Source organism: Anolis sagrei, chromosome 2 (genome assembly GCF_037176765.1).
Source record: "Anolis sagrei isolate rAnoSag1 chromosome 2, rAnoSag1.mat, whole genome shotgun sequence".
NCBI lineage: Eukaryota > Metazoa > Chordata > Lepidosauria > Squamata > Dactyloidae > Anolis > Anolis sagrei.
Window position 1 is genome coordinate 104669239 of NC_090022.1, and position 23327 is coordinate 104692565.

Here is a 23327-nt window from a genome sequence, read left to right on the forward strand (position 1 = left end):
ACTTGTGGCTAATGTCAAGGCTACTATATTATAAAATGTATTACTCTATCAATTCCAAACAAAGCACTAGCGAGCCAGCATGTCAGCAGAAACCGTCTCAGACTCCCTCATTTCTAAAATATCATATTATATTCTTTTGCACATTGATGTTCAAAGAAAAAATGGAAATTACTATTCCAATGTGAACATGGTTTGAAATATGGAAAAGACTGTGGATGAGAAGAGAGCATCAGATTTCAAGACGAACAAGAAAGGATTTGGGTCATCACCACAGGGAACCTATCGCTCAATTAAATGCCAGCATCTCTCAAATGCACAGTAACCACCTTCTTACGCAGCACTGGAAGCTTCAATTGCCATATTTTTCTGCGAGTTGCAGATTCTCTCTCTTCCAAAGTTACATAAAAAAAAGTTCAAGTATCTTTGCAGCTGCACCCAGGGTTAACCATGTATTGGTCACTTGGGAGTTAATTATTGCTAGGAGTTCATAAGTATTCTTCTGACAAGGAGCAAAAGGACACTATAGCAAAGTAGCTTTGGAGCTTTGGACACTCTGTGCTATTTAAAATTCTACCATCAGCATTTATTTAGGTGTAAATGGCAGCAGAAGGGGCATTTAAGATGGAACTCGATGGGAGAAGCACTCTCTGGAAATAACATGATCTATTTATATTTACTTTTTTTACTATTAGCCAAACTTGTGATTGCCATGAAATACTTCCTCCACCACACATGGCAGGCCAGATCATTTCTCTTTTGCACTAGAAAACAGAGAAAGAAGCAACAATTGATGTAGAGATGGAAAAATGGTTAAAAAACATGGTCCTTGAGTTTTAGGAAACTCTGACAAAGAGAATCCTGGACTGAAAAGAATCTCCACAACTTGGGCCTTTTGCCTTGCAAAGTCACACATGGGAGGGTTTATTGCTTTTCTTTGTCTCTCTTTTTTTGCACAAAACAGCCTTTTTTCATATGAAACAGCACAAAAAAATGTTTTCTGTACAAAAACCCCACAAGATTTTTTTTCTTCTGCAAAACAAGTCTGCCACCTGCACTAGTGCCTGGGCAGCATATATTGTTTTCCACACAAAGAACTCATATGTGATTGCAAAATCATTCAACTGGAAGTAGCTTTCCAAAAGTATATATTTTTCAAGCACTTTCTTGCAGTGGGAAGAAAATTACTAAAATGACTCATTGCTTCCTTCAAGAATTGAATTCACTTATATTCCTAACTAAAGTCTCCCTCAATGTTCAGAACAGATGTTTACTATATCCTATCTCATCCAGACTGTAACACATTAAAATGTGTAGAAAATCAACCATGTGCTATTCTAGTTACTGGTGGACAGGGACATATCCCCAAAGAGTTAACAGGTGCATACCTAGGTAACTCCTACCAAGTTTTGCATTTCTTGAGCAGCATTCAGGGGAAAGTGAAATAAACCTGTGGTTCTCTTACCATTGCCTGAATTACCTGCAGAGTTTCTTAATGAGGCATGGAAAAGTTTGCAATAGCAGAAAAAAGGGGAGAGTTTTTTAAATATCGCAGACTAGTAAAGGTTTCTAAATTTGTCCTTAGAAATGAGTCTCCAGGGAGGGGGAAACGTATTGCCATGCCACTTAGGACAAAGTTATATGCATGGTGTCAGAAAGCATAAGCCTGCATTTAAGTGATAGATTTATTTCTCTCTCTCTGCAGAACCATTTCTAAGTGCAAACTTTAAAAGCGTAGCAAGTTATTCAGTGGGAAAATGTGAAAAAAGTATCACAATATAATTTTTATTCTCTCTTCACTTCAAGGGGTTTCTAAAATATAAATAAATTCTAACTCAGCCTACTTAAAGCCAAAACGCTTCCTTCTTTAAGAGTCAAACTAAAGTCAGCGCAGGTTGGGTATCCCTTATCTCAAATCCTTGAGACCAGAAGTATTTTTTATTTTTTTATTTTTTTATTTTGGGATATCTGTATTTGCCTATAGATAAATAATGACGTATCCGGGAGATTGAATGCAAGTGTAAACTTGAAATTATATTTCATATATGCTTGATTTATATTTCATATATGCTTAGCCTGAAGGTAATTTATACACAATATTTTCAATAATGTGTATGAGAAAAAGTTTGCATATATTGATTCATCAGAAAGCAAAGGGGTCACTATCTCAGCCACCCATAAAAACAATTTTGGATATTGAAATTATTTTGGAATTCCAGATAAGGGATGTTCAATCTGTATTAGCATAGTGATAAACTGATGTTCTGAGGGCACATTTGCAGTAGTAAAACCCATGCAAAATCAAAAGGTGATTGTGACATAAAACTCCAAGGGCTTTTAACATATAAATGTTAACAAAAAGAAAGAGAAAGTGGAGAACTCTCTTGTGGGTCACTAACCACTAAAAAACTCTAGAAAGAAAAGTCACCTTAGGTCTCAAAAATAAAGTATGTTTTGGTAATGTGATCATTAATATCCTTTCACTCAAGTCTAAAAGTACACAACACACACTGAAATTGGTGGGGAAATACAAGGTGGGCCAAAAGCTATGTAGAGGTCTGATGTTTAATAACACTTGTTGGGACACAGATGCCTTAAAGGGCCAGACTCAAAGTTTAGTTCCAAAATAGAGTTTATTAAACAAAAGAACAGGACTCAGAGACACTTAACTCAGTGTCTCTGGTCAAAATTCAAAGGTAAAAACCAGTTCTGGTTCAAAATGGAAACTAAAGCAATAATCTGGATTATCCGGAGAAAAGAACCGGATTAAAACAAAGCGCTCTGAAAGTCACACAAAACAGCACAGCATGTAAACGGTTAACAAAGCAAAGGAGCCACAGGGAGGAAAGCGTAGTCAAGCAAAGTCCGAGTTCGTAGTGAAATGAATCCAACGTAGCAAAGTTCCAAAGTCCACTAAGGCAGCGTCGTAGTCAAACTGGTCCGAAGTCAAGGAAGGAGGAAAATCCATGCTCATGAGAATCCAAGCCGAGTAGAAGCACACACACACAGAAACAGTAACCTGTAGATCCAGGACCCAATGCCAACACGAAACAGGCAGCGACAAGAACCCAATGCACAAACATAAACCAACACCTTGCCTTCTGCAAAGATTCCCCATTTCAGAGCCTACTTTTATCTTACACATCATCATCAGAAGATGAGCTGACCTCAGCCACATCATTATCTCTTGAAACTGATCTTGATTCCACACGTGAACTCCTACTCCCCTCCAACTTCTCCACCTTCTGTCAAGACTTAGGTTCCCCCCAAGACTCGGATGTATTTCCCGGTTGCCAATCCTCATTACCAGAAAACCCAACAAATGTGTCACTAGACGTCGGCTCCGCACATACATCTTGTACCTCTTGTACCTTAGTCCAGTCCAATGTGTCATCCCCATCTTCATCACTCCCTAACCCATCACTTCCAGAGAAACCCACAAATGATTCTTCATCTGTGGGAGCAGTAAGTATATCCCGGATCCTTTTCCTCTGTCACTCTTCATCCGATTCCTGCTCCCGAGTAACTCTCTTTGTTCCCCTATTCCCACCCATTGTATCTCCTTCCTCTCCCTCACTCATTGACACTTCGTCTCCAGAGAACCCCTCGAATGAGTCCTCATCGGTGGGTGACATAAGTATATCCCAGATCCTTTTCCTTTGTTGTTCCTCATCTGACTCCTGCTCACAAGTACCCCTTTTCCCCCTTCTGGCGCCCATACTACTGCTTGCAACGTTACTTACAGGCTCTACTACAACAACACTTTTTGAAAATAATGTTTTGTTTGGCTTTACTTACAATTTTTTCACATTTAATGAAAATATATTTCCTATATATACTGTATATGATGCTATATTACTGTAAATTTAAAACAAAAAAAATAAAGCAGTTATTCAATACTGAAACATCTTCAAGTCTTTTGGCCCATCCTGAGTAAGGAAAAGCCAAACTTTGAAGGGCAACAAAGATAAAGAATTTGAAAGAGTGGGGGGAGAAAAAATTCTCTGTTACTTACCACAGGGTTTTTTTTTTCTATATTGGACAGTAAAAAAAAACCATAAAGCAATACCTAATGTTATGAAGATAACAACAACAACAACAACAATAAAAGCTGACACGATACGAGGATTTAAAGACTGAACTGCAAAGACTCTGGCACAAGCCAGTAAAGTAGTGATCGGCACACTGGGTGCAGTGCCTGAAGAACTTGGCCTGCACTTAAGCACAATCAGTGCTGACAAAATTACCATCTGCCATCTGCAAAAGGCCACCTTACTGGGATCTATACGCATTATTCACCGATACATCACACAGTCCTAGACACTTGGGAAGTGTCCGAAGGGTGATCCAAATGGTTCTGGCCCAGTTTACCTGTTCGAACGCATCTCTCCCTATGAACCATCTAGGTGCTTAAGATCATCTGGAGAGACCCTGCTCTCAGTCCTGCCTTCTTTGCAGATCTGATTGGCGGGAACGAGAGACAGGGCCTTCTCAGCAGTGGCCCCCCAGCTATGGAATGCCGGGGGGGGGGTGGCTAGGGATATTAGATCGGCCCCCTCCCTCCTAACATTTCAAAAGAAAGTTAAAACTGACTGTTTGAGCAGGCATTTGCAGACACAGTATAACTGATTGAGACTCATGGAATGATTGGATGATGCGACGGAAAACAATTTTAATGATGAGACGCTGAGGACTTGTACTTCATGGTTTTAATTGTTTTATTGTTTTTATTTTGTTTATATTATATATAATGTTTTTGACTGTATTTTATTTTGTGGGGCATTGAATGCCGACTATAAACTGCCTCGAGTTGCCTCCGGGCTGAGAGGGGTGGTATACAAATATAGTAAATAAATAAATAGTAAATTAATCCAATACAATAGCCAGCAGAGTGATCTTGTTTGCTGTGGACTCATCTTGTTGTGTTTCAAATAATGATACTGTACCCTGCCTCATGGCTTGAGATGAGGTACAACATAGTTAAAACACACCATTAAAACAAAATACCAATAAAATAAATACATTAATATACATAGGACAATGATTAAAACACCAGTACTAATGAAATATAACTTTAAAATTTGCAGTTTAAAATTTAATGGGAGATGGGCCTTTAATTGTGTCTTAAATTTTGACAGTCAAAGCTCTTCCAGCTGATTATTCTGCAATCTAGGGGTAGCCATGTAATTTAACTTGTAAGTCAACTTTTTTTTTTCAAATACAAGTACACAATGACTCTTGAACTTGGATGAAAATGTTTCAGGCAAGAGTTTAGTCTGTGCATCACCATCTAGTTCTGTCAAACAATAAAGACTTATATGAAAGCTAGCAAGGATATATTTCCCAACTCCCATCAAAGCTTCCAAGTCATGCTATGGTCTGAGTGAGCAAACTCTATTGCCACAAATGCTGAACTGATCACAAGTATCCTTGTACTTTCATCTTCTTGTGCGTAACCAAAAGCTCAATCTGATACTCCATTTATTCTCCAAAGCAGGCCTCCAGCTCCTCTTTAGGAAACTGGTTGTTATCTATATTGCACCTACCACCATAATCGATTCTTATAAATATGAGGGACAACACCATCAAATTCAACATATCTGTAAGTGGTAAATAGTTGTCGGTAAAGTCTAGCATAGCCACATTTGATTTCAGAAGATGAAATGTCTAAAGAAATTAGTATTAATTGAAAGGAAGCTTAAAAGCTTGTCTCCAAAATGAGGTTATTTAAAGCCATAAAAAACCCCAAAGCTCACATATCAAGAAAAATACCAAAAAGTTCAGTAATATGTTGTCATGCTAAAAGAAGAAAGAAGCTATAAAGTTCAGGGAAACTTCCTTCATTGGGGGAACACAAGTAACATAACAAACATACTTTATAAAAACCATTCAAAATAAAACTATAGAGAAAAGAATTTACGAAAATATTAAAAAATAATTAACAATGATAAATAGGAAGTAGGAAAATAGGTGGCAACAACAACAACCAGAACAAAAAACTTAACCAGGCAGTGAAATAAAAAGAAAACCATCCCACAAATCTGTATTGTTTCCCTTTTCATTTCATTTTATTCTATTGCAAATAATCTAGTGTGTAAATGTGTGGAATAATAAAGAGTTAGACAAGGGCATAGGAATTTACTAGTAACACACTACTCATTGACTATTTTAAAGTTCTATGAATTTTTGGTCAAATACTTTCCTAACTTTTGAACATTTACCATGTGAACTGACAATGTGTGGCACAAGGAAAAGTGGAGCCATAGCTGCACCAGAAAAATATCAAAAGGTTGGGGATAAATCAGTATCCAGCTACATCCAAATTTCCATAAATTTTAAACTGCTTAAAAGAACATCCATTTTGTTAAGCAATTCAGAAATCATAAGAGACAAAAGAATGAATTTTGTTATATTAGTGATAATGTTTTAATGCACTTGCAACAACTTGGAGAATAGTATACTCTGGAAGCGAGAATCTCATTTAAATACCTGACATAAGCAATTGTCTGGTTGGCATGCACATTTTTATGAGCAACAATTTTATACTGCTGGTGGCTGTAAATAATGGAAAGTCAATTAAAATGAAAATCTTATCAAGGACAAATGCCATTAAATTACTAATAAACCGCTTATGCCAACTCGAGAAAAATCTATCCTATTTAGGTAATGAATTGTGCATGGAATATTTAAATTGCCATACTACATTTTCAGGAAGCTGATTGGGATGGGAATGGAGAACCTGTGGGAAATTGTTCAAGTGTGTTGATATGACGGGTCTGTTCACAGCTTCTTGAAATTTGATTTGAAACAGAGGATGAAATGTCACTGTTTGCTATTTGAAAAACGTTATATCCTACAACAGATCCTTAACATCTCCTTCACCTACTATTTAAGAATGTTACATTAAGCCAGCACTTCATAGACAGGAAGTTTAAAAAGTCAAACACTTGCCAGCACTCTCTCTCTATACAAACACACATACATATACATACACAAGTTTTGGATAGCACAAGGAAGGGTTAACATCTCTATGGCATTTGTTCTGCTGTCTGTGTCCCTGTTCAGAAGATTTCATCTCACTTTCTGTCCATGTGATCACTGGATTTTGAAAAAAAAAATGGCTTGTTGTGGAAACAAGGATTGCTGGGAAAGCTTCAGTGGAGATACCTTTTCCCCATGATAACTCTTTCAGGAGTGTATTTCACTTTCTAGAGGTAGATTTTAGGGCTGGGCGGTTTCGTTCGTTAATTTCGTAATTCGTTATTAATCCGCTATTTTTTTTGATAACGAAGAGATATTGAACCATTCAGGAGCAACTAAAAAACGAAACGAATTTTTCCAATTCATTTCGTAATTGTTTCGAAATTGTTTCGTTATTATTTCGTTATTATTTCCGTATGTCTGGTGCAAGTTTTATAGTCGTTGTTTGTTTTATCAGTGATAAAAAAAATTATCACACCAACAGTCAACAACAGAGGGAGAGGGAAGCTTCAGAAGTTCCCCCTGTCCCATTTGGAGGGTTTTTTAGCGTATTGTGCAATCGCGTCCGCCATTAACGAATCGATTCGTTATTGTTTTGAAATTGTTTCGTAATTTCCGAAATTTCATAAATATCGAACTTTTTAAAAGAAAAATTTTGGAATTCTTTTAAATAACGAAACGCAAAAACCCCCTAAAAACGAATCGAATTTAGAAACAAATTTTTCCGTGGTTGGACAGCCCTAGTAGATTTCTTTGATTTTTTGTTGTTTTGCCCCCATTCTTATTTGGTAGTCAAATGTTTGTAACTCGGGGACTGCCTGTATATGAAAGTCCCCTCTCCCCCTGGACAAATCCCTCTAGAAGTGAACATGAGAAGAAGTATATGGTGTCATTTTCCAAGTATTTTTCATGGCCACTTTGTAAAGAGTAGGGTCCAAATTGAAGCATCAGAAACATCATCAAGAATTTTGTGATTCCTTTAAAACAAAGAAGTTCTATATGGCATGAGCACTGATAGATTGCAGCCCACTCAGCAGATACTCATGTGCATCAGCTACATATTCATCTGTTCATGAGACGCATGAGCCTCAGCCATGCATCCAATGAACTAGGCTGCAGTCAGCAAGTGGACATGCCCAATAAAACATGTCAACATCAAAATCTTATACTCCCTTAAAGACTCTTGTTTTGGTTTAAAGGTCCCACCCCAAGGTAAGAGCATATGAAGTGCCCTGAAAGTTCGGACCAAAGGTCTACTTGTGCTCCCACAGTAGGCAATCAGATACCTCTCCAAAGCCTGCCAACAAAATAGAAGTAGAATTGAGTTCCTGTTTCCCATTCGTGGTCCCTTGTAGTTGTTTCCCTCCCTTCAAAAAATGATCCCTGACACTGGAAATGATACATAGTCAACATTGCTAGAAACCACTGAAACATTTATCCATTATATGATGATCGTCCTCCCTGACCTTGATTTCTTTTTGTGACAGGAGTGACTTGAGAAACTGCAAGTCGCTTCTGGTGTGGGAGAATTGGCCGTCTGCAAGGATGTTACCCAGAGGATGCCCAGATGTATTACCATCCTGTGGGAGGCTTCTCTCATGTTCCACATGAGAAGCTGGAGCAGACAGGCAGGAGTTAATCCCGATACCCAGATTCAAACCACCGATTTTCAGTCAGCTGTCCTTCCAACACAAGGGTTTAACCTATTACACTACTGGGAACTCCCACCTAACCTTGCTTATTTATATAGGTTTTTCAGTGCCACTCGGGTGGACTTCAACTTTTGTGAAAGAACCATTTCTCCTTAATCTCCGTGTATGTATGCCGATTATATGTCAGCAGGAAAATAATTACCAGTTAATCTGGTTTATCTGAAATCTTACTGTAGTCTGTGACAGCTGTGTGTATTGAATGGCCAACTGTACAGACTTGATAAAATAGGTTGTATACATATCAACAAAGGCTCCTTCCACACAGCTATATAAAATCCACACTGAACTCGATTATATGACAATGTCGATATTATGAATTCTCTGCTTTGTCATTCTGGGCTATATGGCTATGTGGAAGGGCCCAAAGTCAACTCCATCAAGAAAAAAAGTAGAGCAGAAAATATGTCATAATTGTTTTTGTGATAAGTCTGTGCATTATACAATCAATCTCTGGATTCTTTCAAAAAGTTACAAGAATGGGCAATAAATCAACAGCACAATTTATTTGCTGCTTTAGAGAGAGAAACAGAGTCATGAGATAATTTATTTTTGCCTTGACCTTGATTTTTTTTTTTAAAAAAAAAACATGAGGCATTATGCACCCAACTAACAAGAACATCTTCCTTTTTTTCTTCTACATGGTGGTGGTAATACTGTTGATTAGGATTTTAATCTGTTTTTCCCTAAACAACATTTTAATCACTTTTTAATCTGCCCAAACTGAAAACATCCAATTGAGAAAAATGTTTGTAAAATATTCATGTATGGATAGCTTTGTGCATGTAATCTCACTACCATTTCAAAAATACGACACTTCAATCAAATAATAAATAATTACTGGACTTAAGTCATGTTTTAATACTGTACGTCGATCCACCCGTTTTTTCATTCTCTTTCTTTACCAGAGATATAAGGATACTGATGTAGAGCAATTGATTTAAATGTACTATACAGCCATTGATGAATTTTGCTTGCCTAACATTGGGTTAGTATTTGCCTGGCCAAGCAGAGGTTGTACCTGGGAGGAGGAATAATATATATGAAAATTATGACTCATTCATTTTTCTTCTTGGGTTTTTACTCTTTTGAAAAATGTCAGTTATGAACTTCTCAGAAGCGAGAGGTCAAAACAGATTTCAGACAGTATATTTCAATGGTATCAGAAATTATTTCAGTATTTCACTGCAGTCAGTTAAATCTTCAGTTTTCATGTCAGATGTCTTTCCACAAGATATGCAAGGGACATCATCTGTGGTGTTATGTAAGGAAAAACATGTGCTCTTCCACTCAGCTGTAGCAAATACTTATCAGACCAAAAAGGTTTAGATAACCTTTGTTGTGGTTAGGTGCTTATACTGGTGACAGAAATGCACCAAAATAGTCAAAGAGAAGCCTTGAAAAGTGTCATTGTCCATCCTATTGAAATATTTTATATCATATCACACTGGAGCTCAGAGTAGAGAAGCTATGTTGGACTATAGATATATCACACATACACGGGAAAGGGAGGAGAGATAGATTTGATTTTGTAAGAGAGAAATTGTTACTTTTGTAAAATGGATGTAGTACCAACAATAGTTGTGTGAAAGATTATATTTATATAGGTATGTATTTTAAAGCTTCTAAAAATTTTCAAAAAGTTACACAAAATAATGGGGATTTTAACTGCTAGAGGTTCAGCAAGGATATGACATCCTTTGAGATGGACACATCCATCACAGCTGAATCCCACAACAGGGACACTACTATAGAGAAAGTTTTATTTCATGTATTGTCAGACTCACAAAGGATAGTAGTCCTATTCAGGCATTAATAGAATAATAAAATCATAGAGTTGGAAGAGACCACCATGGGCACCCAGTCCAACCCCCTGCCATGTAGGAACACAGAATGAAAGCAATGTAGTACATAACCACTCAGCTTCTACTTAAAAACTTACACTCTGAGGCAGCAAACTCCACTGTCAAATAGCTCACACTGTCAGGAAGTTCATCCTAAAGTTAAAAAAAGTGCCCCCGGTGGCGCAGTGGGTTAAACCCTTGTGCCGGCAGGACTGAAGACCGACAGGTCGCTTGTTTGAATCTGGGGAGAGGCAGATGAGCTCCCTCTATCAGCTCCAGCTCCTCATGCGGGGACATGAGAGAAGCCTCCCACAAGGATGATAAAAACATCAAATCATCCAGGCATCCCCTGGGCAACGTCCTTGCAGACAGCCAATTCTCTCACACCAGAAGTGACTTGCAGTTCCTCAAGTCACTCCTGACACGACAAAAAAAATCCTAAAGTTTAGATGGAAATCTAATTTGAATCCATTGCTCCATGTCTTAGTCTCTAGAGCAGTAGAAAACAAGCTTACTCCCTCCTCAATGTGACATCCTTTCAGATATTTAAACATAGCTTTCATGTCCCCTCTCAGACTTATTTTCTGCAAGCTAAACTTTGAATATATTTTAAGGGATTTTAACTGTGATTTTTTTAAATACTGCTTATATTTAATTCTGTTTTAATGTTTGCATATTTGTATATTTTAAATTGTATACTATTGCTTTTATATCAAGCCACCATGAGTCTCTTTCGGGAGAGATAAAGCAGGATGTAATAATAATAATAATCATCATCATCATCATCATCAACAACAACAACAGGTTTGGCTTCCAAACCTTTGATTATTTTGGTTGCCCTCTTCTGAACATGTTCCAGCTTGTCTCAATATCCTTCAATTGTGGTGCCCAGAACCGGGCACAGTATTCCAGGTGAGGTCTGACCAAAGCAGAACAGAGTGGGACTAGGGACCTCTTCACACTGCTCCATGTGCCCTCCCTCCTACTCCCATCACATGGTGGGGATGGCATAGAGTGTGTTCCCTGTAGCCATCAGATGGAAGAAAGGACAGCAATGCGTATTGCCACATTGCCCTTTCTCCCATCAGATGGGGAAAAGGGCAAAAAAGTGGTACTTCTGTCAGAGCTACATAAAACACGACTCACCTTTTGTCGTGGTTGAGGAAGTGTCTTGCAATGCTTCCTTGGCACTTTGGCCATCATATGATGGTGCTTGGCAGGCCCTCATTCCATAAATGGAGAAATGGGCCTATTTGCCCCAGTGTGATGAGGTGGTAAGACCTCTACCAATCTATCAATCACTATGCACCTATTGATGCAGCCTAGAACTGTATTGGCTTTTTAGCTACCTCATGTTAAGTTTGTAGACTACCAAGACTCCTAGATTTATTTATTTACTTTATTTCTATACCGCTTTTCTCAGCCCTCAGGCGACTCAAAGCGATGAACAACATCAGTACAAAATATCACAAAACAAGTATAGGGCAATTAAAAACAATTATCACATAAATCATGGCGGGAAACTCCCCAAGAGCCATCAGGAATCCATCTGGATCCATAAGCCTCTTGGGGCGGACCAGCTTAATGGGTCCCCCACCCCTGCGGAGGTTAGGAGGTGCAGTGAGTCTAAATCTGACAAGGTAGTGGTCGGTCCATGGCAACGGAGAGATGGTCAACTCCTCAACACCGCCACCATGCTCCCATCCTTGGCAGAAAACCAAATCCAACGTGTGTCCAGCACTGTAAGTGGGGCCAGATACCCGTTGGGACAGCCCCATGGTTGCCATGGAAGACATGAAGTCCTGAGCCGCTCCTACTAGGGTAGCCTCGGCGTGTACATTGAAGTCCCCCAGCACAAGAAGCTGTTGGGACTCCAATGCCAAACTCAAGACCACCCCTGCTAGTTCAGGTAGGGAGACCGTAGTGCAGCAAGGTGGGCGGTACACTAACAGAATCCCTATTCTGTCCTGGTCACCCACCCTCAGATAGACACATTCAAAATTGGTTGACAGCGGGATGGGGCCCCTGGTCAGAAGGATGGTATTTCTATAGACCACCGCAACCCCGCCTCCCCGCCCTCTGGATCTCAGTTGGTGCTGCACGGAGAACCCTGGTGGACAAAGCTGGGTCAAATTTACACCTCCCACTTCATCCAACCAGGTCTCCGTAATGCACGCCAGATCTGCCCGCTCATCCAGGATTAAATCTTGGATGAAAGTTGTTTTTCCATTGACAGATCTGGCGTTCAACAGCACCACCTTCAATCCAGAGGGACCGCCATCCTGGGTACATCAACTTATCACGTCAGGAGACCGATTTAGAGTTACTAAATTTCCACAATCCCTAGGCCGAATTAATGGTGTCCCTTTCCTGCATCTCCCCCTCCCCGTTATAGTTCCTATGGGGGCCCCTCAGCTGACGGGACACCCCCCTCCTCCATGTCGCACTCAACTTTCATAGCATCAACCCATGATTCATTCATAGTTGTTTGGTTTGTTCGTATTTCTGCATGCCATTGTCCTCCCCTCCATTCATTTCCCACCCCTGCTCTATTATTTCCAAATTCCTCCAATCCACTCCACTCCCTATCCCCTTCCCAATCAATTAACAATACAATTAATAGATACCAGGGAATAGGGAGCAACATGGATGGTCAATAGATTCCGTTCATTAAAATTTTGCTTCATGAAGAAAGGAGAATGAGACCACATTGACCATGAAAATGAAAAGAGCAGTTTTAAGAACATTTAGGGAGTCACATTTAGGATCCTCCATAGACACCCCACCTAGTCATGATTCCCTATCACAGAAAAGATTCTGTGGGGGAAGGGATCACTTAGAAGTCCTTCCACTGCTCATTGCAGGAAGGCTGGGATTGCTTCAGCATATATGGCAAAGCTAGAGACAAAGCAAACACATTGAAGGCCATATTGGGAGAAAGGCTGGATAAAAATAAAATAAATACATTGAACCCCATTCCCACATTTATAGCTTGAACTGTTATGTTTTGGGGTGTAATTCTCAGATTCCCTCAGGCCTTTTAAAAAAAAGGCCTGACATAAATTACACACAAAATAGATCTGCAGGCTCTGTTGGGTTTTCTTATGTTATGCAAGTTTATGCTGGCTATTAAAATTTATCCTAGGAAGAGAACGTATCAGAATGGTTTTGATGTGGATTTCCTTCAAGTATACAGCTTTCAGAAAGAGTATTGATAGCACTGCTCCCTTGTACTTGTCATAGGATATACTGAAATTTTCTCATGCATTTTGATGATGCTACATGGCCACAAAATTCTTAAGTACTTTTATAGGGAAGATATATCTCCCTATATATATTATACAGTCTTGCTCAAGCAATTGCAAGGGGATTTTTAGTTCTGCCTTTTATCTCATGGGAAAAATCTTTGGCACCTTGTGCTGTGTTAGCATTTTGCTGGCATAAATGTTTCAGTATTTACATCTCAAACAACAAAAAATAGAAAGAAAAATGCACACTGATCAGAGATCTGGGTTTTACTTTTTCAAGAGTCAATTTCCAGAAAAATTCTAAACAGTGTTTTGCCTTTTGCCATCCAACCCCCAAATGCACCTATTTGAATAAAGTGGGTGGAATTAAATAAATAGAATCAATTCTAATACTATGCAGAGGTGTCATTTGTGTGTGTGCCATGCATTTACATTAATTTTGTAATTATGCAGTCTGGAGCAGATTTAATAACTGATCTGATTTGACATGCCACAATTGACAGTGTAAAATAAAGACCCAAGTAGACAGAAAATACTAGGAAACGAAAGCTATTTAACCATTAGTCTAAAAGAGTTTCCAGAATAATAGACACTGGGGAGGGGAAAATGATATGAAGTTTCTTCCTTGTCTCACTTTGCTGCCAGAGATTTCTACAGTCTGAATTCCATTAATTTGCAAATCAAATCTGCTAAAAACAGTTTGGCTCATTCTTTATGGAAAATGTCAATTCTTGTCAATTCTTTATTTAAATCTTTTTTTTCAACAGGATTAAATTCAGAGTAAAATGTGAATGCCATCTAACAATGATAACATCAAAATAAGAATATAATTGACTTGAAAAAATATCTTAAATATAATCTGAAATTTACAGAATCCGAGGGGGGGGGGGAGCTACATGCAGACATTTCAGAAATGTTTTTATAATAAGGTTTGGGTTTTTGATTAATAGAAACTTTTTTAAATTAATTTTTTTAAAAATTTCATACTGATAACAAAACAATACAATATGAACCTTAGCCATCCAAAAGATAACATCAAAAACTGTTTACAATTATTATGGCTAGGATACAGGTTCCCTTGTAGATTGTGCTTCCCTTTACCGTATATCTTGATTAGTTACCTCTTTAAACCCCCCACCCTTACCAACCTCTTCCCACCTCCCTCCCATCCCCATCTGGGTTACTTGAATCAATACATTGATTTAATTGTCTGGAATGCCTGATTTAAAGTTCTGTACCTATCTTTTCCTTCCGTTTTGTCGATTAAACAAGATCATTTCCTAAACCAATCTTGTCTTGACTGAATATTCAAATATTTATTTTTATTTTCATAGATGAAATCATTAATTAAATATTCAGAGAGATAAAACCATCAGGTTTTCAGGTCCCACCTTGTTTTATCTTCCCAACCTCTGGCGATTGTGGCATGTATAGAGGCTAACATGAATTTCAATATATCTGACCATTCGTTGTTCCCCTCCTTTACCTCTATGTTGAGGGACAGAAATCGAGCTTTATTCCAATGTAGTTTTTGTTCTATTATTTCCTCTGTTACTTCTCTAACAGTATTATAGTATTTTTGGATTTCAGAGCAGTCCCACCACATGTGTGAAAAAGTACCAATCTTCCCACATTTATGCCAGCATTTGTTAGAAATGTTTTTCATAAAGTGAGCCAATTGAGAGGGGGTCCTATACCATTTTGAAATTATTTTCTTTTGTGTTTTTTTATTCTTAGATGCTTAATTTTTTGGGTTTTATTGATCCAGGAGTTTACTAAGTTTTCATTTAAGTTTATATCCTGTTTCCAGGCCTCTATTAAAGTATGTTTTGTATTATAGGATAAGGCTATTAGTTCCTTATATATTTTCCCTATAATGCATTTTTCTTTTTCTATTTTCCAGCCAATTATTCCATCCAATGGGGCATCTGATGTTTCTTTCTTTTTTATTTCTTGTACTCTTTGTGACAAGCCTAACCAAGCTATCCAACACTTTAAGCCACATTTGGTCTTTATCTTATCCCATTTTTTAATATCTCCATTAGGTTCCACGAGGTCTCCTACCTTCTTTACTCCATTCTCTTTCAGGGACCTGATTAAATTCCTAAATGTATTATCTTTATTTTCTAGAGTTTCTAGCAGAAAGGGATTTATTTTATTTCTTAGTAATTTATTTTGCCATTCAGTTCTTGTGGGTTTTTTCGGGCTATATGGCCATGTTCTAGAGGCATTTCTCCTGACGTTTCGCCTGCATCTATGGCAAGCTTCCTCAGAGGTGAGGTCTGCTGGAGCTGGGAAAAAAGGGGTTTATATATCTGTGGAATGACCAGGGTGAGACAAAGGGCTTTTGTAAGTTGGGCTAGGTGTGAATCTTTTCAATTGACCACCTTGATTAGCATACAATGGGCTGACTATGCCTGTAGCAAACTCTTCTTGAAAGGTGATTAGATGTCCCTGCCTGTTTTTCTCTCTGCTGTTTTAATTTTAGAATTTTTTAATACTGGTAGCCAGATTTTGCCATTTCTTCCAAACCTTTTTTGCCATTTCTTCCAAACCTGCAATATTGAGAGGAGGGGGCCATCTCTTAATTTTTAAGCTCCTTTTTATCAATTTTTTCTCTCATAAACGAGCCCTTTTTCCAATCATTTAATTCTTTCTCTGATTTCACCCATTTCCCCCCCCTTCCAGTTCCAGTTCTAATAATTTAGCAATATGGCATGCCTCATAATACAACTCCAGGGATGGGGCTCCCCATCCCCCCCCCCCCCATTTCTTGGATGCCATAGAATATAAAATTAGAAATTCTATTTTTATTTCTTCCTGCTACCCATTTTTTTATGGAACTGTCCCACTTCTTGAAGAGTTTTGCAGAAATGTTTACTGACAGACTTTGAAATAAATGTAGGAATTTGGGTAGAATCTTCATTTTATAAATTTTAAGTCTAAAAGTGATGTCCTGAAGATTCTTCCCCCAGATTTTAAATAATTTACTTGTAGTTTTCCATAAGTGGTTGAAGTTTGATTGGATGTTGTTGTTTAAATTTTTTGGAATTTCTACTCCTAAGTATTTCAGTGACTTCTTTCCCAGTTTCACTCCTATAATATTTTGGGCGATTCCTAGTTCTTTCAACGTTAGATTCTTATGGAGAATTTCTTTTTTACCTAAGTTAATTTCAAGCCCTGAGATTTCCCCAAATTCCTTTACTAATTTGACCAGTGAACTTAGCGACTCTTTCACCTCGCTTAAAATTATCATGACGTGGTCCGCATAAAGGTTTATTTTTATTTCTTCTTTGCCCCCCTTTTATCCTTTGATGGTTTGGTCCTGTCTAATTAAATTTGCTAAAGGTTCAATGGCCAATGCAAATAATAATGGGGAGAGTGGGCATCCTTGTTTAGTTCCCCTCTAAATATTAATTTGTCTTGAATCAAACCAATTTACATTTATGATTGCCTTATTTCTGCTGTATATCACTTTTATTACTTTGCATAATTTTCCCCCATTCCACTTGCCTCACATATTTTATTCAGATATTTATGGTTTATTGAGTCAAAGGCTTTATGAAAGTCAAGCTTTACTATAAGCAGTTTGGATCTATTAACTGTGGCGTGATTTAGAGTGTTTAAAATGATCCTGATAGGGTCTGCTATTTTCCTATTTTTAATAAATCCATATTAATCTTCATGGATTATTTTTGAGATTTTTTCCTTTATTCTATTTGCTAAGATTTTTGTAAAGATCTTATAATCCACATTGCTGAGGGAGATAGGTCTATATGCATTAGGATCTGTCTCATCTTTATTTGGTTTTGGAATTGTAATTATCTCAGAATACTTCCAGGAGTCTGGAACTTTACCTCCTTCCATGATTTCGTTGAAGAGTATAACCAAATTCAGAGTAATTTCCCCTTTAAAATTTTTGTAGAAATTTGTGGTTAGGCTGGTTTAATAGAATCTGACCCCCATATTTGTTTTATTCCTAACGGATTTAAATTGTTCAAAATCGGATCCCCATTCTTTTGCACAATAAGGTGAAGGTGAAATAAAAGAAAGGTGAAATAAAAGAAAAAGTCCTATCAACTTGGTGGAGGAACAGGATAGGCCCCACTTGTCTCAGTGTTTGCCCATTGTAATGTATAATGTGAACTGTGGTGTTGGAGGAAAGTTCTGAGAGTGCCTTGGACTGCGAGAAGATCCAACCAGTCCATCCTCCAGGAAATAAAGCCCGGCTGCTCATTGGAGGGAGGGATACTAGAGACAAAGTTGAAGTACTTTGGCCACATCATGAGGAGACAACAAAGCCTAGAGAAGACAATTATGCTGGGGAAAGTGGAAGGTAAAAGGACGAGGGGCCGACCAAGGGCAAGATGGATGGATGGCATCCTTGAAGTGACTGGACTGACCTTGAAGGAGCTGGGGGTGGTGATGGCTGACAGGGAGCTCTGGCGTGGGCTGGTTCATGGGGTCATGAAGAGTCGGAGACGACTGAACGAATGAACAACAACAATGTATAATGGCCATGGCACACATAAGCAGAGCCCAATGTTGTCACTACTCCCTTTTCAGCATCCAGGCTTTTCATATGTTGTGTTTTTCAAGATTTGTCAATGTTTCAATGCATTTCATTAGCATTATGTTCAACTGGATTGTTATATTTAGATTTTGATATTGAATTGTTTTGAATGTACATTTCAGCAGAGGACAGTGGCCCAAAACATAGTCTAGCTCTCTTATCCCTGACTGGACTGCTGCGTCCAGTGGGGTCACCACTCTGCGGCCAAAAAAGAAAAATGAACTTCGGAACATGGAACGTACGAACACTGATGGACAACACTGACAGTGAACGCCCCGAACGCAGAACTGCTATCATTGCAAGGGAGCTGGGAAGCTTTAACATCAACATAGCAGCCCTTCAGGAGGCCCGGAGAGCAGGAGAGAGACAGCAGAAGGAAGGAAAAGGAGGCTACACCTTCTTCTGGAAGGGACTGCCCGAAGAAGACCAAAGAATGCACGGAGTTGGTTTTGCTATCAGAAATGATCTGGTGAAACATCTGACTGAAGCACCCACTGGCATCAACAAACAACTCTTAACCCTCTGAATTGATCATGCCAAAAACCAACAGGGAACCATCATAACTGCCTATGCATCAACACTAGATGCTGATGAAGACATCAAGGAAATTTTTTTACTGTCAGCTGGACACCGTCCTATCGGAGATACCTAAGGAGGACAAAACCATCCTCCTGGGGGACTTTAATGCAAGAGTCGGGCGAGATTTCGACCTGTGGCCAGGGACCATAGGAAAAGATGGGGTTGGAAACAGCAACTCGAATGGCATCCTGCTTCTCACCAAATGTGCGGAACACAACCTTGTCATCACCAACATGCTTTTCCACCAGAAAAACAAGTTCAAGACAACATGGAAGCACCCCCTGTTAAAGCATTGGCACCTCTTAGACTACATAATCACACATGCCAGAAATCGCCATGATGTGCTCCTCACAAAAGCCATGACAGGTGCTAATGACTGCTGGACAGACCACAGGCTAATCCGATCCACGATGGCTATTAAGATCGCCCCCAAGCGCAGACTCCAAGGAAGAAAGGCAAGGCGCAAAATGAACACCCAAGCCCTTCAGGAGTCCTCCAAATCAGCCCTTCCCCAAACAGCATTCAAGAAACATCTACCCACAGAACACCCTGAAAATGTTGAGGAACATTGGAACAAACTGAAGACTTCCATCATCACAGTCTGTGAAGAAACTATTGGATATCAAACCAAGAAACATCAAGATTGGTTTGACGAAAATGACAATGAGATCCAACAGCTAATTGACAAGAAAAGGAAAGCCTTCCAAACATGGCAGAGAGACATCAACTGTGCTGCTAAGAAAAAGATCTACACCAGCGCAAAAGCTGAGGTCCAAAGAAGGACAAGAGAACTCAAGAACATCTGGTGGACAAAGAAGGCTGAAGAAATCCAACACCTGGCAGATACCCATGATGCTCAGGGATTTTTCAAAGCCACAAAAGTCATCTATGGACCAAGAAACCATGGCATACAGCCTCTGCACTTATCAGATGGAACCAAACTCCTGAAGGATCAAAAATCAATTGCACTACGTTGGAAAGAACACTACCAAAGCCTCCTGAACCACAGCTCCAATGTGGCCAAAGAGGTCCTCTCACAAATCCCATAACAACAAGCCAGGGATGAGCTTGCAGCACTGCCTAGTTTGGAAGAAGTCAGCAATGCCATCAACCAACAAAAAAATAATAAAGCCAGCGGACCTGACGGGATCCCTGCTGAAATCTTTAAAGAGGGAGGACCTGAGCTCACACAACAACTCCACCAGCTCATAGAAATGGTGTGGGTGACCGAGAAAATCCCAGCAGATTTCAAGGATGCCACCATCATCACCCTCTTCAAAAAAGGGGAAAGAAACTATCGAGGTATCTCCCTTCTAACCTCAGCTGGGAAAATCTTCGCAAGAATCCTTGCAAACCGCCTTCTAACCCTCTCAGAAGACACCCTCCCAGAATCCCAAAAAAGCTTCTGCCCCTCCAGAGGAACAGTGGACATGATCTTCACCGCAAGACAGCTCCAAGAAAAATGCAGGGAACAAAATCAACCTCTGTACATGGCATTCATTGACCTTGCAAAGGCATTCGACACAGTGAATCACAGCGCTCTCTGGACCATCCTCCAAAAAATCGGGTACCCTAACAAATTTGTGAACATCCTGCAGATCCTACATGATGACATGATGGCAACAGTCTTGGACAGCAATGGCTCCCAAAGTGACCCATTTAAGGTGGAATCACGTGTCAAACAGGGATGTGTTATTGCCCCAACTTTATTCTCCATCTTCATCGCTATGATATTTCACCTTGCTGATGGGAAGTTTCCCAGCAGAGTGGAAATCATCTATCGGACAGATGGCAAGCTATTCAACCTCAGCAAACTGAAAGCCAAAACCTAGGTTACAACAACATCTGTTATAGAACTCCAGTATGCTGATGACAATGTTGTCTGTGCGCATTCAGAAGAAGATCTACAAGCCACTCTAAACACCTTCGCAGAAGCATATGAGAAGCTTGGCCTGTCATTGAACATCGAGAAAACCAAAGTGCTGTTCCAGCTGTCACCAGCCAATCCCTTTCCAATGCCAGAGATACAGCTTAATGGTGTAACATTAGAAAATGTTGACCATTTCCGCTACCTTGGCAGCCACCTCTCCACCAAAGTCAACATCGACGCCGAAATACAACACCGCCTGAGCTCTGTGAGTGCAGCATTTTTCCAAATGAAGCAGAGAGTGTTTGAGGACCGGGACATCCGTAGGGATACCAAGGTACTTATTTATAAAGCTATTGTCCTCCCAACCCTGCTATATGCCTGTGAGACGTGGACTGTCTACAGACGTCACATGCAACTGCTGGATTGATTCCATCAGCGATGCCTCTGGAAAATCCTGCAAATCTCTCGGGAAGTCAGGGGGACAAATGTCAGCGTGCTGAAAGAAGCAAAGACCACCAGCATTGAAGCGATGGTCCTCCGCCATTAACTCCGCTGGACCGGCCACATTGTCCGGATGCCCAACCACCATCTCCCAAAGCAGTTGCTCTACTCCAAACTCAAGAACAGAAAGCAGAATGTTGGTGGACAGGAAAAGAGATTTAAAGATGGGCTCAAAGCCAACCTTAAAAACTCTGGCATAGACACTGAGAACTGGGAAGCCCTGGCCCTTGAGCACTCCAGCTGGAGGTCAGCTGTTACCAGCAGTACTGCAGAATTTGAAGAGGCACGAATGGAGCGTAAAAGAGAGAAATGTGCCAAGAGGAAGGCACATCAAGCCAACCCCGACCGGGACCGGCTTTCACCTGGAAACCAATGCCCTCAATGCGGGAGAAGATGCAGATCAAGAATAGGGCTCCACAGTCACCTACGGACCCACAAGAATACTGATCCTGGAAGACTATCCTACTTGGCCAATGAGGGATCACCTAAGTAAGTAAGTAAGTAGCTAATATGCAATTTAAATCCATTAGGAGTAAAATAAATATGGAGGTCAGTTTCTTTTAGTCAAAAACCCAAATCTTATTATAAAAAACATTTTAAATGTTTATATAAAATTACCTTCAGGCTATGTTTATAACCTGTGTATGAAAAAATAAATGAATCTCATGTTTAGAGTTGGGTTTCATCTCCAGAATAGCTCATTGTGTATGTGTATACAAATACATATAGGCCATTTTTTAAAAATAAAAATCCAGAATCTAACACATTTCTGGTCCCAAGAATTTTGAATAAGGGATATAAAATATAAATAGCATCATGTTTAAGCTTGGGTCGTATCTCCACGATATTTCATTATGTGTGTGTGTGTGTGTGCGTGTGCGTGCGTGCAAGAATTCCAAAATCCGTTACAAATCCAAAACACTTCTGATTCCAAAGATTTCAGATAATTGAAAATCAGTCATCACTGTAAGCATAGTTCTTCAAAGCAAACTGTAAGGATCTTTGGAAGTTCATAAAAGCACACCTCAAATTATAAAGGAACGTAAAAAAATATTTCACCAGCCCAAAATACTTGAGAAATAGAAGGTCCATTACTCCCTTCCTACACATTCCCACCAAACTTCACTGCCCCCTAAAGTCTTTCATATCAACCAGGAGACAAGGAAAGGAAAGAGGAGAAGAGGGGATTGTTCCTTCTTTTCCTCTCTTTTTCCTTCTCTCCAGAATGCATCAAGCAGCATTGTGCTCAGCCAGTAATGAAAAGTATTTAAGGCTGCCAGAACGAAAACTAGTGTCTCCTCCTGAAATTCCAATGGTTGTGTAAAAGATGGAATTTCAGGAGATGCTATGCAATCCCCACTTTTCATTCCAGTAACACTGGAGTATTTGAACACAATGTCTCCCATGGATTCAAAGGTCATACCATTATTTTGCTTAATGGGAAAATAAAGAGGAACAGAATGGATCTTTCTTGTCTATATCCTAGAGCCCCACAACTAAATTTCTCATAACTTTACACGAAAGCAGCCATCATTGCACTGAAGTAGTGGGGAAAGGGAAGAGGTCTAACTGACATTGTAGTAATGCCACTGCTCAGGAAAAGAAAGAAGAAAGTGTGTGTTTGCAAGATGAATATGTGGTCTGAAAGATCATCAAAACTTGAAAGTAGTCCCCTTCAACTGATTTTTAAAAACAGCTGCAATTTTCTTCTGTTGCTATGGAAATGGGCACTGCAGATTTTAATGAGAAATATTACACTATATTAAGTGCTAGATGGCATTGCCATTCAAATTCTTTCCCCAGATGACTGTGAAGTGCTGCATTAGAGCCCTAGTATGAAGTACTCAGTGCCCCTAAACTAGGATTTTAGATGGAAATGTACAATCAATAATGCATATGTAAGGGAGGGAAAGTTTCATTTTAATTAACTATTATCATAGGATTAGGCCAGTGATGAAATTTCACAGTTGATAAATTTTGGACTCCTGCAGAGTGATAAGACTTAATTTTCCAGTCTGTTTCCAT

At 39.3% G+C, this 23327-nt stretch overlaps 2 protein-coding genes across 5 annotated transcripts in view; one reads left to right on the plus strand and one right to left on the minus strand.

Annotated features, from left to right (window-relative positions):
* DOCK2 (dedicator of cytokinesis 2) overlaps positions 1-23327 on the minus strand; it is a 343321-nt gene that overhangs the window by 174533 nt on the left and 145461 nt on the right. The gene's annotated exons all lie outside the window — the stretch shown is intronic.
* The window catches only part of INSYN2B (inhibitory synaptic factor family member 2B), a 107269-nt gene that overhangs the window by 60206 nt on the left and 23736 nt on the right, over positions 1-23327 (plus strand). The gene's annotated exons all lie outside the window — the stretch shown is intronic.